Genomic DNA, 15,333 nt, shown 5'->3' with positions numbered 1-15,333 from the left:
AGTCTTCCGTGGAATGGTGCACCGACTTGTGTTTTGTTGTGAGCGAAATGTAGGAACAAGGGCCTACATGTGCTGCTACTCCAGCCAGTGTGCATAATGGCCGAAAAGACTTTCGGAAAAAATCTTAAATTGTCGTATCGAGTGCAAATAAGTTTTAACTGATCTTGCCAACAGTGAAGAAACCAGGAATAATATACATTTTGTGCAAGTTCTTTAACTGACACCAAAACCTTGTGTTATTTCGGAATAGACTGTATTTCGTATTGACAGTGCAGTAACATTGGCAGAATCTCTAGATGTGACCATGTGTTTCGTTTCTCCAAGAAAGCGATATAAATGAAAACGGAAACCTACGGAATTGGACGATTGTGACAAAAAATTAGTGCGTAGAACTGCACTTTGATGCTGCGATAAAAAAGAGTATTCAACGGCCACAAAATACAGGGTGTTCTCGGAGAAAAATTAATTATTCTAGCTCAGAAACCACTGTTCTTTATCTTCTTCGTTCACTTGGTTTCTGACGTAGAACGAAAATTTATATTGGAATGCAGAGACACTGCAACAGCAATAACGAAGTTTTGTATATAATGGACTTACTGCGTGCTGAAGACAATGGTCCTGTAGCATACTTTGATAAAATTTGGAATTCAGAAAACTATATTCACAAATATATTTTGCTTGACTTCAGCGGAAATATTGGCCTGAAAGTACCTACAGTTAATTTTGTATAGCGTGTATCGGCGATTTGGTTCATCGGTGCAGTGTCAAAGTGTCAGTAACAGCTGAGTGTCAAAGGGTCAGTAACAGCTGCAAGAAAAAAAAAAGAAAAAAAACGGAGGTGGGGAATATTTGCGATCGTATTAAGGCGAGCCGTTGGGATTAAAATCCTAGCGGCGGCATGCAAACACTCGCCTATAAAACAAATACTTTTGTCAAAAACTTTTTTTAGAAATTATACGCACAGTGAAGCTATCTGCAGGTGACATTCTTGTTAGCTTCGATGTGACATCATTATTTGCTAACTTCCCAGTATCAGATACAATGTAGATCATAAGAGAGAAAGTTGTTTGGAATGTTTGTGACTTAATTGAATTATGTCTTCGCTCGATCTATTTTAAATACAATGGTGAATTCTATGAATTGGCTGAGGCCTTGCTATGGGCTCACACATATCGCCAGTTGCAGCTGACATTTTTATAGAACATTTTGAGCAACACGCATTAAGCAGCGCTCCTTTGAAGCCTTCTTGTTAGCTCCGCTATGTGGACGACACATTTCTTATATGACCACACATCGATGAAGAACTTCATGCTTTCCACAATTTCTTAAATGGATTTCACCCCAAAATCAAATTTACTTTGGAGGTTGAGAGTGAGGTCGGTCTCCCGTTCCTAGATGTGTTGGTGGACAAAAGATCTGATAACACTCTAGTCACAGAGTGTATAGAATACCGACCAATACAAACAGGTATTTAGATGCCACTTCGCAACACTACCCAACCCAGAAGCAATCAATGCTCAACAATCTGTCTTCACTTATCACTGAAGACGAAACCTGGAATCAGTGTTGGATTTTTAAAAAGGACAATAAAGGCAAATGGCTATGATAGCTGTTAAATCGACAGGGCTTTTAGGCGGGATGTTAATTACGCTAATAAGAATGACGAGGAACCACCTTCTCACTCCGTTAGGTTACCTTTCGGTTATGGGGTCACTGGCCGCATAAGCAGAATTCTAAACAAAAATGGTATTCAGACATATTTCTTTAGTCAAATCAAAATAAAAGTTTTTTTCCGACGAAAAACGGATGCACCTGATTGCCTCCAGAATGCATGCGTCTATCAAGTGACATGTGGTTGTGGCTAAGTACGTACAGGCGAAAAGGGTAGAACTGCTAAAGAATGCATTAAGGAACACGAACGGCACACACGGCTAGAACAAAGTGTAAAGTCGGCAATAGCGGAACATCATGAGAACTGTGGCTCTGACATCGATTTTAATAACGTACACGTGCAGGCTAAGGAAACTTACATTTATAGAAGAAAGGTCCGAAAAGCGGTTGAAATTTCAATAGAGAGGACGGCTATAGGCTTCCGGCATCGTGCCTCCCCCCCCCCCCCCCCCCATCATGGAAGTGAATATGCGGCCGCGGTGTGCGAGTAGTACAAACAACACGCTGCAAGTCACCTCGACGGACATTAATATTTGGGGTAAACGTTCCCCCTCTCTTGCTCTGTCCGTTTTGCATCAAGCCAATGATGATGGACAACCAATAGCAGTAGGAGGAATTTCAGCCAATAACTCTTCTCCAGCGTAAGTGTGGAATCGTGCTTTTCTATCCAATGACGATTGGTCGCCAATAGTATCCATTAGAGTTTAGCCAATAACGCCCCTTCTTATGCATCAGCGCGGGAATATTAGCCTTTGACGATGGCCCACCAATGGTAGCCATAAGAATTTTAACGGATACTTCCATTTATCCTGCACGAACTCCGGATAAACTCTCCTTCATAAGAGAACGCGACACTGGTCTCTGACAATGTTCTAGCAATAGTGGACACCGAAACATCCTGAAGAATATCTCAGGAGAGGGGTCAAAACCTCGATTATTTTAAAAGGAAATATGACGCTGCCTAACAACCCATATGTTTTGCATGCAGCTCTCCCTCCCTCATCTCCCCCTCCTCTCCCTCTCTCTCTCTCTCTCTCTCTCTCTCTCTCTCTCTCTCTAGGCTACGGCGCATGTAATTAGTCTTCCTGTTGCACAGACGGTATCGTATTTTTAGGAAACAGTCGGTAGTACTCTGTGGTATGCAGTTCCAATTGCTTCTGTGAGAGCTTCACTATATTAATTTGCACTGTTGTCAGTGAATATGTGAATGACCGATCGCACCTGGGTTTCAGTTCAATGGCTGGTATGTGTAACAGTATTCAGTGAATCAAATTATTATTTTTTACTTTTTTTTATTTTTTATTTTTTTATTTTTCATTTTATTTATTTATTTATTTATTTTTTTTGCTTCATATTCATCCTGCTGACGTAGTGTTCGAAATATGTCAGGCATCGCGGTAATTCTAATTAATTGGCCATGTGTAATTTAACAGGGCCGTGGGCTTCATTAACTATAGCTAAGCTTCCTTTGTGTTGGCTATTTTGTATAGTGTAATTCTGTTTAGTTCCCTGTTCTTATTTACACTGGAGTGTAAATTCATTCTCAGCTTTTAATATTTTTTCCATTATTGTTGCTTTTATTCTATTGTGCTTGCTCAATAATCATAGGTTATAATTAACAATTAGTGACTGCTGCATTTGGGTTCTATAGAGAAAACTGTGTCTTCTTAACAAATCTTTCTTGTTATTTCGGCTACCCAGGTGATCGATATAAAATTAAAGCCATTTTAGTGAAGTATTTGGAAACTTATATTTTATGTGACTATTTAAAAGAAATGTTGGATGTGTATGTTCACTCACAGCTCAACCCAGCCCACAACTCTCACAACCGCCAGTACATCATCAGATGGGAAAGACACCAGGGAGGCAGTCCTGAAGTTGCGCTTCACAATGCAAGCACGACTAAAGACAATTCAAAACACGTTCACAGTGTCTGTCAATCTATAAAAAGCGTTCGACAATGTAAAATGATACAAGATGTTCGAAACTGTGAGATAAATATGAGTTAGCTACAGGGAAAGACGGGAAATGTACAATATGTACGAGAACCAAGAGGTAATAATAAGATTGGAAGAACACGTGCTCACACTAAAAAGGGTGTGGGACAAGGATGCACTGTTTCGCCCCTACGTTCAATCCACGTCGAACAAGCTATGACAAAGTAAGGAACAGGTTCAAGAGTGGGATTAATATCAAGGTTGGGATGATATCAACAGCAGAGGGGCGAGACAGATTGTAGCGCATTTTGTTAGTGCAGGATGCCTACATCAGGGGCAGGTATGACCTCAGGGGCAAACCTATTGTTCTGTTAAGTGCTTTTCCATGTCAACCTATTGTTCTTCTTTGATTGACAGCTACTTAACCTGTTGTCCTGTTAAGTGGTTTTCCAAGACACCTCCCTTACCCTATTGTTCCCCCACCCCCTTCCCTCAAACCCCCTCCACCCTCACTGCTAGGGGTACACTTTCAGGTCTGAGTTATTGGAATAGGCCCCCTTCTCGCTCTTATCAATTTGATTGACTACTTAATTAACTTGATCAGTTAATTAACCTCTCTGGTGTGAAGTGCCACAGCCCCCCCCCCCCTGCCAAGTCCCCTTCGTGGGAGGTTCAAATTCCATCAGGACAGTGCAACCTCTACTAACCTAAGAAAACTGTGGGAAGATAGGTCGCTTTGCTGCTTAATTAAATTGATTATTTAATTAATCTCTTGGGTGGGAAAGTTCCACGCCCCTCTTGTGGGAAGTTGAAATTCCATAAACACAATGCAACCTCTACTAACCTAAGAAAATGGCGGGAAGAAAGGGCACCTCCACTAACCCAAGTCATCCAACCGCCACCTCTTCCTAGGAAGAGGGAAAAAGACTACGTAAATCGATCATTGGAGGGTATTCGATTGTAGTGTATGGAATATTGTTTAAACAATTTAGACATTGTGTGGAATATTGTTTATTAAAACAATTTAGGGGATTCAAGGCATTGTATGGAATATATGGAAATTGGTGGAGAGGAAGAAACTCATAACAGGAAATTCAAGGGTATATTGTTTATTTATTTATAAAAGAAAATCAGTTTGTGGGGATTGGATTTCTCTGGATCGTCATTTCCTGCTGCCTGGAAACACGTAGGTCTTGAAGGAATAATTACATGGAACAAACATGATGCATAACCAAATGTTTGGCACTGTACTCTGGGTGTGTTAAACTAATGTTTGGGCCTTTGTCGGCACTTACCTATTGTTCCGTTAACTGTTTTTCCATGTCACCCCCATTTCCTTAAACTATTGTACCGTCTTTGATACCAAATTAAGTAATCAGTTATGTCCTCCCACCATTTTCTGGTACACTTTTCGAATTTCACATGCTTTTCATCGCCACTTCTGGCGCATTCTTCTTTGTCACCCACCCCCTTAAACTATTGTACTGAGTTTTACATAAAAATTATACAACTTAATGTAGTATTCTGCACATAACCTGCTGTTCTGCTCCAAGTCATCCACTCACGCACTCCCTACCATTAACTACTGTACCGCTAGCACCACATTGATATAAAAAATGCATGCAAATAAATGAAATCGGTATTCTTCATATGTATTGGGTAGTTTTTCTAAATTCGCAGCCTCCTCTTGGTCGGTGAAATCGATGGAATATAGTTTAAACAAAAGAAAACATCCCGCGACTCGACGCCCGACGCCGACGCCGATGCCGCCCCCGCCACAGCCGCCGCCGCAAGCCATCACAGGGCGCAAGCCAGCATGAGCCATCGCTATCACACCGCTGCAGGTGGAAGTTGGATCTATTTTCGTGTATACAGTTAGAATTCTTCGAGTGTTATACTGAATTCACAGAACTCCAAGGCACACTCACGCTGGTCCCATACGCAATGATGCATAGCTGTGGTATGATCCAGCACCAAGAGATATGTTCCAATGCTTCCCAGAATAGCACAGGGTGCATTGTTCCTAGCGATCCTTCCGCCATTGTTTCTGCAGACGAGACTATCAGCGGTAAAATTATTTTGCAGACATCGCTAAATTGCACTGACAGTTAAACACCGCAAAAGTCGTCTAAAGATCATCAAATACGTACAAGACTTACAAGAATATTCGAAGGCAGGAACATATTTGCCAGTGTAACTACAATTAAAAGTAACGTTTGCTGCTACAGTCTGACACCGATCGGTGTGCAGGTAATGTTTCCTCTTGACAGCTGTGCTTCTGGAACTAATCTCAGTATCTATAGCGCACATAATTTTCCATGTAAAAAATCTCTCTTATACGCTCACGGTTATCGATGTGCTGAATCTATACATCTCTCACGATAGGACACACAGTCATCCTCTCTAGTCATGCCACAACATAAACCACCGTAACTGTACAATGCAATATATACACATTTTACACAACATAAGCTACAGTACACGAGTAAGGAGGACCTCGTCCCGTCGACGTGGCTGGAAGGAAGTGCACCACAGCCGAGTTGTTGGCTTGACGACATGGAGTTTGTTGTCTGTCACTTCTATCCCCTCGTCTTCCCAGCGACACAGAACTTTATATCTCAACAGCGAGGTGACAACATGCAGAAGGATAGCACACCGAAAGACCTGACGGTCGTAACACGCCTCCTTGGCTGCTCAATCATTCCTTTCATTCCCCAGAATTCCCATGTGCTCTAGTACCCAGCAGGAAGACACCTCCTTCCCCAGTCGCTGTAGTTGGAGGAGGGTGTCCTAGATAGTCTGGGTTACTTTATCCGCTGCGTACAAACGTTGGAGAGAGTAAAGGGCGCTCGGAGAACCTGAACAGAAATCTAACAGTCGGAGAATGTCTCATCTGCTCCAGTGCCCACAAGACTGCATATAATTCTGCGTCGAAGATGGTAAAATTGATAGGCAGTCTGACCTTGAGGACACAATTTGGGAAAATGACAGAGCAACCAACGGAGTCACCCTGCTTAGACCCATCCGTAAAAACAGCTACATGGTTGTGGTGCTCAGATAAAATGTCAGACAATACCGCATTAAAAACGAAAGCAGGAGTGCTATCTCTCCTGTACCACACCAAATCTAAAATCGCCCTGGGTCACTGCAGTAACCAGAGTGGCAGACGGTTAAAACACTGCATTTGGGGTCGGACTGGCGCCACATCGAGTGACTCTAGCACACGCTGCATGCGGATCCCAAATGGCATTGTGGCTTGTGAACGGTTGGAATAAAGGCGCTCCAGATGTGGACGAACAACAGTATGGTGTGCGGGTGAAGCTGAAGCTGCAAGGAACTTACATGGTTGGCTCACCATGAGGAGCTGCCGCTCGATGGTAAGTGGCGGGCCTCATTGACCCATACACCGTGCACCCGTAATCGAGCTGCGAACTCTTAAAAGTCTGATAAAACTGGAGGAGATGCCCCTGTCCGTTACCCAAGATCTGAGGCTAAGGTACTTGAGGACGTTCAGCGCCTTCAGGGTTCGGGCTTTAAAGTCTCGCAGGTGTGACAACCATGACGATCTGGAGTCAAAAACCGTACTGTGTCTCTAAAATGTAGGTGGTGTCCCCCATCTTCAATGCAGACGGTGAGAACGATTAAAATGAACACACACACGTATCAGCAGAAAACCGAAAACCCGTCTTTGCAGCCCACTCCTCTAACTGCTGCACTGTAAGTTGCAACTGACAGCTTGGCGTTGCAACACTGGAGGAGGAGCAGAAAACAGCAAAATCGTCCACAAATAAGGAACACTATACAGGACTCCTTACCGTACACCTGATGCTGTTGATGGCTATGGCAAAGAGGGTAACACTTAAAACACTGCCGTTCTCCTGCTCAAATCGATCAGAGAGCGTGGCACTAACTCGGGGCTGAAAAGACCGCTGAGACAGGAAAGACCGAATGAAAATGGGGAGGTGGCCACGAAAGCCCCACTGATGCACAAGTATACAGTGTCTCCAGGTAGTATCGTATGCCTTACTTATATTGAATAAGATGCCAATACAGTGATGCTTACGGACGAAAGCTTCCAGAATGGCTGTTACTGACCCTTTGACACTCAGCTGTTACTGACACTTTGACACTGCACCGATGACGAACAAAATGGCTCTGAGCGCTATGGGACTCAACTGCTGTGGTCATCAGTCCCCTAGAACTTAGAACTACTTAAACCTAACTAACCTAAGGACATCACATACACCCATGCCCGAGGCAGGATTCGAACCTGCGACCGTAGCAACAGCGCGGCTCCGGACTGGAGCGCTTAGAACCGCACGGCCACCGCGGCCGGCCCTGGACGAACAGTTTCTATGCAGAGAAACAGTCCAAGTTCGCTCTTTTCCAGAACCTACAGGTGAAAATATTCATCATAACATCAACTTTTATTTTCTGTCTTATATTATACACTGAAGAGCCAAAGAATCTGGTACATCTTGCTAATATCGTGTAGAGCCCCCGCGAGCACGCAGAAGTGCAGCAACAGGATGTGATATGGACTCGATTAATGTCTGAAGTAGTACTGGAGGGAACTGACAGCATGAATCCTTCAGGGCTGACCATAAATTCGTAAGAGTACGAGGGGGTGAAGATATCTTCTGAACAGCACGTTGCAAGGCATCCCATATATGCTCAATAATGTTCATGTCTGAGGGGTTTGGTGCCCAGCGGAAGAGTTTAAGCCCAGAAGAGTGTTCCTGGAGCCACTCTGTAGCAATTGTCGCGTCTGGGGTGTCGCATTGTCCTGATGGAATTGCCGAAGACCATCGAAATGCACAAGGGATATCAATAGATGCAGGTGATCAGACAGGATACTTACGCATGTGTCACCTGTCAGAGTCGTATCTACGTAGACGTATCAGGGGTCCCATGCTACTACAACTGGACACGCCTCCACCAGTGTGAACAGTCCCCTGCTGACATGTAGGGTCCGTGCATTCATGAGGTTGTCTCCATACTTGTACACGCTCGATACAATTTGAAACGAGACTCGTCCGTGTACACAACAAATTTACAGTCATGAAAAGTGCAGTGTTGGTGCTGACGGGCCCAGGCAAAGCGTACACCAGTGGGCCTTCGGCTACCAAAGCCCATATCGATGGTGTTTCGTTGAATGGTTGGCACGCTGGCACTTGATGGCCCAGCACTGAAATCTGCAGCAATTTGCGGAAGAGGGTGCACTTCTGTCACGCTGAACGATTCTCAGCAGTCGTCGTTGATTCCGTTCATCCAGGATCTTTCTCCGGCCGCAGCGATGTCGGAGATTTGATGTTTTACCGGATTCCTGATATTCACGGTACTCATTTTAATGTTGGTTTGAGTGACTTTTGAAGATTAATGCGTTCAAATCCATTTTTGACAATAGCCATCTTTCTCCTACTACACTCTTTCATTTAATTTTACAACTTATCTGAAACCAAGTAGGAATATTCCTTCAGCTCATCAAAGCGTCTCAAGTTCTTCAATTTGCTCTCAAAAGTATTTTTCATTTTATTAAAATTCTTCAGTTCCCTTAAGTGATCCAGAACTTTTTAAAAAAAAATATTATTTCAGCAGCCAAGTTGAAACTATAGCAACCAAATACGTTTGTGAAAAAAATGGAATACATAAATACTGTCAGCCACTGTTTTGGAATCTTAACATTTATTGACACATTGGTTTCAGCCAGACTTCTAATATATGCAGCCTCATAAGTGAAGTTGCATTTATCCATGGTAACATGGTTGTACATTCTTTGATCTAATAAACTCCTCTACACTGTATTACATCTATCTCTCTCTCTCTCCATCTCCTCCTCAACCAACCCTTTCTGCCCATCGCCCCACGGTTATAATTTTGTGTGCGCCGTCAGCAAGAAAATGTTTTGTAAGTGAAGTTATGTTTAAAGTTTGTTGTAAGTTACTAAGTGCTCTTATTCTCATATAGTGGATGAATGAAGTATAGTTATTTGAACGTCATGAGCTATACTTCTTTTTCACCCCACCCCTTTGATAGATGGATGATTCTTGCCACTACAGCGTTTCTTTCAAGAAATAAGTGATATGTGTACAAAGTTTTTGTTCAAATCGATAAAATTTGGAATTCAGAAAACTATATTCACAAATATATTTTGCTTCACTTCAGCGGAAATAATGGCCTGAAAGTACCTACAGTTAATTTCGTATAGCGTGTATACTGCCTCGGGCATGGGTGTATGTGATGTCCTTAGGTTAGTTAGGTTTAAGTAGTTCTAAGTTCTAGGGGACTGATGACCACAGCAGTTGAGTCCCATAGCGCTCAGAGCTATTTTGTTCGTCCAGGGAAACTTCTAGCATGGTTTAACTGGCACCTACATAATTGAGATCTCTACAGAAGCCTAGAGGTTTAGCTGCGTATTAGCCGGATGCAGCCTGCCTCTAGTGGAGCAAGTTGCAGCTCTCCCTCTACGAGGAGGATTTACCTGAGAGCTGCTATAGTTGTGTAATAACGTTGGCGGTATCGCTGCCGCATATCAGACACCACCTATTAGTGGCACTGCAAATAATATAACTGCTCGTGCTGAAAACAAGAAGTCAGATGATAAATCGACGTTTAATATTCTTTTAAATCCAATAGATTACCGGAATATTCCCATTTCTATGCCAACTATTTTCTTCGGTTTAATTTGTTTACAATTCGTAGTTGCAATTATTGAATAGTGAGTGAAACTATTCAGAGAAAGATTGTTAGTGGCACCAAAGTTAAGCATCCAGACACACGTTATTGAGACAGTATACCTGCCATCCTTGAACCAAAAATCGGGAGATTCGGCTTTAAAAATCGGCAGGTACGAATAATCAAAAACCGAGGATCATTTTCAGTGTAATCCCTAGACAACTGATGTAAGTCTTTCCCCGGATGTCACAAAACTACATAACGGCTACAAAAACGTGAATGAAAACACTAGAACTAAGCAAAACGTTGATTACATACCCCTCATCTGTTAATAAGCCAGGTAATAGGTACTGTGTTGGGAGGATTTTCAACACACCTGCAACTCCATTCTCCATTTCAGCTACTGGAGGTACATTATCACAACATATGGCTAAACAGTTACTCAGTGGCACATTACACTCCTTGAGAGCGTTAACAAGAAGTGTTTCTATGTTCATACCAAGAAAATCGCTTATTACTTGGAGAGAGATAATAAGTTGTTTAAATTTTTGGGTCGTCTTGTTACAAACAGAGACAATTATGAGACATAAATTAGAAGTGACTTTGTTGCCGATACCTGTTCAAATATGAAATGGCCAATCTATCAACGTTTCTACTATTTCTTCTTTTTTCCTTTTTCGACATTTGTGCTATAATTAAGACTTGCAAGGCCCCGAGGTTGAGAGGTGGACATGTTACCCAAATGCAATAAAAAAAATTTCATATTACTTAGGCTAATACACTCAACCATACCTTTCACCACCATAGTTCCTATCACACAGCAGACAGTTTATGGAGGAAATTATGATATGGACCTGCTTGTAGTCAGTTTAAGAGTTGCGCCTTCGTCATAATTCTATTTATGATACTTTAATAGCTAATCACTCGTATCTGACAAAGGGGCCTGATAACACTCGTGAAACGCAATTAATAAATAATACGAAGATTGTCGTAACAAAAAGTGATTTATTACGAGAAATCCTGAAGTATTACAAGACACAGATATTGAATGGAATGTAAATGAGAACAATGTAACTTAGGTAATGAGATGGTGGCTGAATTCGCGTACTAGAGTGGAATCAACTATCGCGTTATAGAGCCCTACAATCTTTATTCAGTGAGAGTATGCCTTGTCACGTTACCCCTGAGTATTACAAACAATATCTATTGGGAATGAGAACCTTTGATACAGACCACACATGAAAGCCGTGGCTGTGTATGGTGACAAGGCGACAGCACAAGCTGAGAGGTGTCAAATTCATTAGATTAGATTAGATTAGTACTTGTTCCATAGATCATGAATACTACACCTCGTAATGATGTGGAACGTGTCAGGTTAATAAAAGGTGTCTATACAAGATATTACCATTAAGACATTCTTTTAATTTTCTTTTAAATGCTGTATGGCTATCTGTCAGACTTTTGATGCTATTAGGTAAGTGACCAAAGACTTTCGTGGCAGCATAATTTACCCCCTTTTGATCCAAAGTTAGATTTAAGCTTGAGCAGTGAAGATCATCCTTTCTCCTAGTGTTGTACCCATGAACACTGCTATTACTTCATAATTCGTTCGGATTGTTAATAACAAATTTCGTAAGTGAATATATGTATTGTGAGGCTACAGTGAAGATCTCTAGCTCTTTAAATAAGTGTCTGCAGGATGATCTCGGATGAGCTCCACCAATTATTCTGATTACACGCTTTTGTGCAATGAACACTTTTTTACTCAATGATGAGTTACCCCAGAATATAATTCCATACGAATGCAGAGAATGAAAATAGGCGTGGTAAGCTAATTTACTCAGATGTATATCGCCAAAATTTGCAATGACCCTAATAGCACAAGTAGCTGAACTCAAACGTTTGAGCAGATACTCAGTGTGTTTTTCCAGTTCAACCCCTCATCAATGCATACACCTCGAAATTTTGAATATTCTACCTTAGCTACCGATTTCTGATTGAAGTCTATATTTATTAATGGTGTCGTTCCATTTATTGCGTGGAACTGTATATACCGTGTTTTGTCAACGTTTAATGAGAGCCCATTTGCAGAGAACCACTTAATGATTTTCTGAAAAACATCGTTTACAATTTCACTAGTTAATTCTTGTCTGTTGGGTGTGATGGCTATACTTTTATCATTGGCAAAAAGTACCAGCTTTGCATCTTCGTGAATACAGAATGGCAAGTCATTAATATATATTAAGAACTGTGCTTGTGATGCAGACATATTACCACCTGCAAGACTGGTCGCTCGCCGACAGCTTGGAGCCCAGGGATGATGTTGCAGCTGCACCCAGTGGCAGTTCGTGCCTGTGGATAAAGATCCAACCGAAATAGTGCGAGCGCGAAACGACCAATAATGCCGACTGTTGTCACCGAGGGGTAACAGACAGGCTCTGCCCGGACTACCGTGAGAGTCATAAATCGCAGGTCGTCCCGCTGTATTTGGAATGTGCTCTTTTGTGTCAGCACACGTCACACTGGTACACCAATCAAATGGCGTTATTTAGTCTGTGCGTGGGAAGGCATAGGCCTGAAACTGCCTCTGGCTGTTAGATGGCAGCTGTTGTGTATGGACCCCGTACTGTCAACCCCACCGCCCCATTGAGGCACACACCGAAATTCTCCAAACCGACGCAGACAACACAGCCGTCTAATGCCTTCTGGTAGGCGAGCGGTTGGCAGCAGTGGTCTAAAACGATCTGTGAGGCCCTGGCCCCGACGCTGCCCACGTCTCAGCCAGCCTGCTCGCCTCGCTACAGAAGGCGAAACCTCGTGTACCCCCTGTGATGCGAGAAGGGGGCCCGAACTCTGTCCTTGTTGCTCAGGTAGCTGTCTGTGATGCCACGCTACGTCTCACATCTAATAAAGTGCGCCCGCCACATCGCCCAGGGACAATCTAAAGAAACTCAGATCTCTCATTCCAGATTTCATTACTCCAATGACCATAAATGTCCGTCACAACTCGGTAACTTAATGGAAAAAAGTTGAATCGTTGGTAACAAACCACGATAGCTCGGCGTCTTTCACAGCCCATCACTCACAAAAGATTTTGTTTCATTGTGATTGGCTCACTTAGCGATAGGGTAGTGTATCATTTACATTAAAAAAATCTGAAAGGGTGGAAGTTACATTGCATCGTAATCAAATCAGAGAAAGTCAGAAGGGACATGAAAGTGGGTGGAGGGGTTATCAATGCTGCCAACCTCTGTTTCCCACTAACTATAACACCTCACCAAACATAAAAGACTATGCTCAGGGCTACCACACTCACTCATCGAGCAAGTCATCCACACAAATGAAAGTTGGGAACTTGGCAGAAGACCTTGCTGGAAGTTGCTGTTAATTATAGGACCACCTGCTCTCTGCGACTTCACAAGCACTCTTCAACAATTAAAGATCCATTTTTTTGTGTAACCAATACAAACACTTTCGTCATCCTTCTAGAAAGCTTATGCCCTTATTACAATAATTTAATCTTCAGAGTTGTTCTGTTGACTCAGACACATACAGTATCCTTTACCAAATGATACTTGTACTTCTAACACAGCTGACATTCAGCACTCGATACGGAAAATTTGCAACAAATATTCAACACTCATACACATGACACCACAATGAAACATTATCACTGTTCGTGTGTCATCTATATAGTGTGTCATTTTGTAGGTGGTGATAGGCAACCATAATTGTATATCACACTACATGAAACAATTCGAAAGATCGATAATACAACATGACGACAAAATACTCAACAAAAATAAACATGTTGCCACAGTGGCATCAAATATACGTAAGATATTTACACTCCCAGAATGAAACACAAAAAAAAAGATTTTATTTTTAGCAATGAAGTCATTGACAGCGAGTGTTGCACGAAATCCTCCGAAGGAGACTATCAATTGAAGGAATCCTTTTTAATAGATTTACCGAAAACTTAAGTTAAGAAATGGAATTCTGTTGATGAATTATTTAAGAAAACACGTCAAATTAAAAAGCTAAAAAGTAGTGTTTAGATACTTGAGATGCACGAAATGATGTCATGTGTCCAAACCCTGTATTGTATAGAAAATAAAGAAGGAAAAATTCATAAGACACTGATAAGCTTGGCAATATCAAGACTGTGAAGCATTACAGCACACAGTTCAACAGGCAAACAACCACCTTTACTTGACAGCAGCGGCTATGTTTTGCAGGACTGGCCTGCCATTGGCAATACCTAAATACCCGTAAGTAACGTATCACACACTTCACCCTTCCACTCACTTCACATGGGTCGTCTTCCTCTGTGACAGTGGTTCGGGTCATGCTCTCGAGAAGGTGTGGCTAGTGGCAAGGGCCATCAGCCAGATGTCCCACAGAAGACGCAGCTGGGATAAGTACCATGGGCAGTCAGCAGTTGGACCAGGTGGCTCACGTCGTGGCAAGGCCGCTCATCACAGGTACACTGTACTATGGTAGATTGCATCAGCCATTGCAGGAAGTCTCCATAGATGTCTCAGTCTTGATCCAACAAACACGACATGTGCCTCATTCCCTCTATGGACCTCATCCCATATGGGCTAATTATACGATTATCAGACAGCTGTCTGATGAGAGGAAAGTAAATGGTTGATTCAAGGCTGAGCAAAGAATAGAATGGACTGGGTGTAATGGTACCACTGACTTGTTAGTCAACGACAAGGACTTGAAAGCTGGATTGCAGATCGATCGCTCATGTTTTAGTCTCTCTAGGAGAGGAGAAATTGAATTAGGATACAGATGCCCACACCGCTTAGCACAAACTGCATTGTGCTTGCAGTCCCGCTATTTGGGTGGGAGATTCAAGCATGAAAAGAGTATAGTATCGACAGTGCACTGGAGATTGTGATTCCATGGGTCGATGCCGTTGTCACCGTACAGGTGTTTCTGCTACTAGTCGATTTCTCTTGTTGTTACGGGGAATCTCAGGGAAGCCCTCTTCTGGTCGAGTGCCGCACAGTCTACCATTGCCGATAGTTGGCAAGTG

Source organism: Schistocerca piceifrons, chromosome 2, assembly GCF_021461385.2.
Source record: "Schistocerca piceifrons isolate TAMUIC-IGC-003096 chromosome 2, iqSchPice1.1, whole genome shotgun sequence".
Taxonomy (NCBI): Eukaryota; Metazoa; Arthropoda; class Insecta; order Orthoptera; family Acrididae; genus Schistocerca; species Schistocerca piceifrons.
The sequence above is the reverse complement of the archived record's forward strand: the minus strand, read 5'-3'. Positions refer to the sequence as shown.